This window comes from Rattus rattus, chromosome 1, assembly GCF_011064425.1.
Source record: "Rattus rattus isolate New Zealand chromosome 1, Rrattus_CSIRO_v1, whole genome shotgun sequence".
Taxonomy (NCBI): domain Eukaryota; kingdom Metazoa; phylum Chordata; class Mammalia; order Rodentia; family Muridae; genus Rattus; species Rattus rattus.
In genome coordinates, this window is record NC_046154.1 from 30,835,698 (window position 1) to 30,839,741 (window position 4,044).

General features: G+C 44.3%; 1 pseudogene; it reads right to left on the minus strand.

Moving 5' to 3' along the window:
- Nucleotides 1-802: 802 nt before the first annotated feature.
- On the minus strand, nucleotides 803-3,359 carry LOC116898998 (annotated as a pseudogene).
- Between the last annotated feature and the right edge of the window lie 685 nt (nucleotides 3,360-4,044).

Here is a 4,044-nt window from a genome sequence, read left to right on the forward strand (position 1 = left end):
ATGCAAGATGTCTGTCCCATTGTTCTACGTGCTCCTAAGCCATCACCGTGCTGTAGCATCATCACGAGATTTGATATCACAAGGTCTCCACCTCTTCTTCAGCAGATGCTACCACTTTATTTATTTATTTATTTATTTATTTATTTATTTATTTATTTTTTTTCCTTTTCCTTTCCTTTCTTTTTTAAGAACCATCTGCACAATTTAGGCAAAACTTGGTACACAGAAAAATGACTGAGTTCTTGGCCAGGACAACCCTCTCCAAAAAGCTTTCAAAGAAACAAAATGGGACCCTTTAACCCACCCCGCCCCACCCCAAGCCCCACCCACAAAAAAAGTTATCCTAGTAACTGTGTCTTTCACATTTTATAAATATTAACCCCTTAGACCTGCACCTTCTTCTTTGTCCACATACTGTCACATTACAAAAGAGAGAAATGTCAATTAAATACATTGTTAATGTTACTATATTAACTCTGTTCTCTGCTTCAGCAAGAACTTTTCACCTCTCTGTGCCCGCCGCCAACGTTGGGTGGTGCGATCGTCACAACCAGCAGGCATGCCCCAACAGTGGCTCGAGAAGGAATCCTGGAGCTGCAGGAAAGGCGCTCTTCGGTCTGATGTTTCATCCCCAAATTCCTAGCACCGATGGTAAGTCTGAACATGGGGCCCTTGGTTTTTTTTTGAGAAGGGAGGAGGAGAGAATGGGAACAAACAACAAAAGACATGGCTGCACCGCACAGCTCTGAGCTCAGTTTTTGGGGTCTTGCCGACTCCAGAGGTCAAAAATCCCTTGTCACACTGCCTCTACCAGCTCAGAAGGGAAGTCCTGCCTAAGGTCATGAAGTAGACCTGGCTGCTGCCGCCAGAGCGGACGGAAGCAAAGAACACCTTGTCATTACGTTCACACAGGAACTTTAGTCTCTGAGCCCTTTTGTGCATAAACACACCCCAAAAACCCATTGTCTGATTCTCTGTTGGCATCTCCCCACTGCAGAACCACGCCCTTGGTGATTCTTCCCAGACGTGTTCACATAAACCCCTTCATCTTTATCACCAGAAGCTCCATTCCATCCGTGTTGGGGAGGATAATGATTGCATGGGGTTTGATGCTACACTGAATGTGTGTTGGTAGATAAATGTCATAGACTGAGCCGGAATCCACATCAACAGCATGGAATCCAGCACAGGATCCATAGATCACTTTCAACCTCTGGCCTTCCTCGACAGTGAGATCCACCAGTAATGGCTTATGTACCAGTTCTCCAAATGACTTAAAGGCCATAAATTTGTGATATGGCTTCGGTGCCCATGCATAGACTTCCACAGAACTCTTCAAAGCGATTACCAGAAACTTGATTCTTTCATATTTTACGACTTTATAGTGCACGCACCCTTCCAGGTCGCCCACGGTGGTCCACCCCTGCTTCTTCTCAACTTCCGGATCATTATGAAGCTTATTTCGCCAAGATAAATAGTAGACATCATCCTTTTGCCAGATATTGTCATTTCAGGCCCTCGAGATCCATTTGCTGGAACCGGTGATCAGAGGGTACATTTCTCTTCTGTCCAAGAGCAGCAGAACTAGCAAATTCACTCCCCACGGCACACAGGATCTCTGAGTTTTCTTGTATTTATTTATTTATTTCACTTTGTTGTGGGGTTCACAGTACCATTGAGCCTTTCAGTAGGATCTTGCCTCATGGCTTCTGGTCTCAGCCATCACAGGAAAATCCCCACAACGGAAGTAACTGTTGTTCCACTAGATGGAGATCTCATTAAAAGGTGTAGATGGTTTGTGTTTCTGGAGCCACTCATGTCCTGGTGTCTGTGGGGACATGGTGGAATGGCTGTATTTATTTTTTTATTACAGTACAGGACACACCAGAAGAGGGCTGGATCCCAGATGGTTGTCCACCATGTGGTTGCTGGGAACCAGGACCTCTGGAAGAGCAGTCAGTGCTCTTAACCATTGAGCCATCTCTCCAGCCCCCAGATGCTACCACTTTAATCTTCTATATATGAAGGAGAAGAAGGCCAGCCTCTGCATGGTCAATGTCTTAAGGTTTTATTGCTGTGAAGACACCATGACTAAGGCAATTCTTTGTAAGAACGACATGTAATTGGGGCTGGCTTGCTGGTTCAGAGGCTCAGTCCATTACCATCATGGTAGAAAGCATGGTAGAGTGCAGGTAGACATGGTGCCGGGGATGGAGCTGAGAGCTCTCCATCTTGATCTGAAAGTAGCCAGAAGTAGACTCCTTCTACAGGCAGCCAGGAGGAGGGTCTTTTTCCACACTGGGGGAAGCTTGAGCATAGGACCTCAAAGCCCAGTGCCACAGTGAGCAACAAGGTCACACCTCCAAGCCCCCTACTAGCGCCACTTCCCATGGGCCAAGCACGTTCTAATCTCCACAGTAGGTGAGCAGTCTACCACAGAGATATACCTCAAGCTCTCATATAGAGCTTAAGTCAGTGTGCTGCGATCTTTGCAAAATTAAATATGCTGGCTCTCTATCGGAATTGCATTGAATATACAGATCAATGTGGGAATGCAAACATTTTTACATCATTTCCTCCTGATCTATTTTATATATAAACTTTAGATTTCCCCTATGCTGTACCTCATGTTTTCGGTTTATTCCTGGCTGTTTTATTTTATTGATGCTATTGTAAATGACGTCGACTTTAAGTATAATCCCGTCTGTGTGTTGTCCATGTAGAAAATCCAATTAAATTTATGCTGGTTCTACATTCGGGGAGCTTTTATTAGTTCTAATAATGTATTTTCCGATTCTCCGGGGATTCCTGCGTTTACTATCCATCATCTCAAAATAATGAGACTCTGATGATCCCAGTCCTTATTTCTTCTCCTTCTTTATTGTGTATGATATTTGTTTAGCTCTGTCAGCGGAGACCTTTGGTATCTCTTAGAGAGACGTCCTCACTGCAGGCAGGGAGCCCGGTTGTGCTTTTTTGTCTAACAGAGGATATTCTAAAGCTTCACCTTCAGGCGTGGTATTTAGAGGAAGGTTTTTAGGGGTGATGTGCATTGAGGTGAGGGAATGGTCTTTTATCCTTGGCTCCCAAAGACTTTATAAAAGGAGTAAATTCAGCACTGGATTTTATTAAATTTCGCGTGTGTTCCAATGACCTTATTACTCTCTTCTTTGTATTGTTAGTGTAAGGAATCACATTGATTTTTCTTTTTGTTTTTTATGCTCTAAGATCAATGCATCCTTACGTTCCTTGTAGAGGTTAGCTCAGGGCACATTAGCATGTTTCTGGATCACAGAATGCCGTTTGCCGACACACACTCGGCTCAGAACGATGCGCCTGTGTTCCTCCGTGAGGTCCATCTGTTTCCCCTCCCCCACTGTCCTTGTCAGAATCTCTGCTAAAGATTATGCTTGGCTCCCGAAATGGGCTGGGTGGCGTTTCCTCTTTGTCTAGTTTGGAGACATCGATTTCTCAAGCGCTTGCTAGAACTCACCAATAAAATCATGGGGGAGTATCTGGTGATTTTCTTTAAAAAAAAATCACAAAATTGATAATTTCACTTATTTAAAAACTACAAGACCATGCAAGCTTTAGATTTCTTCCTCGGATGGCTTCTGCGGCTTGTATTTCTCCAGAAAAAAAAATACTTTGCATTCCATCTAACTTTCCCAAATTGTTAGCACCAAGCTGTTTGCTGCTCTAACTGACCGCTCGAATCTAAGCATCTTGAGCGTGTTCTTCTTATCCCTGCTTTGTCTGCCTCCCGCCTCCCCGACAACTCTGACTGGAGACGTCTCAGTCTTACCGCCTTTCTCAAACAACTCTTTCTGGTGCGAGTTTGATTTCCGTGGGTTTTATGACGTGTTTTAAGTGTACGCACGCACTCATACTGTGATATGCATGGGGAGGTTAGAGGACAATTCCTGAGAACTGGGACTCGGGTCACCAAGCTTGACCGCGAGGGTGTTCACCCTCTGAGCCACTTGCCAGCCTCCATTTCCTCCTTTTGTTGTTATTTTGTTTTGTTTCATCTTTTTTTCTCTT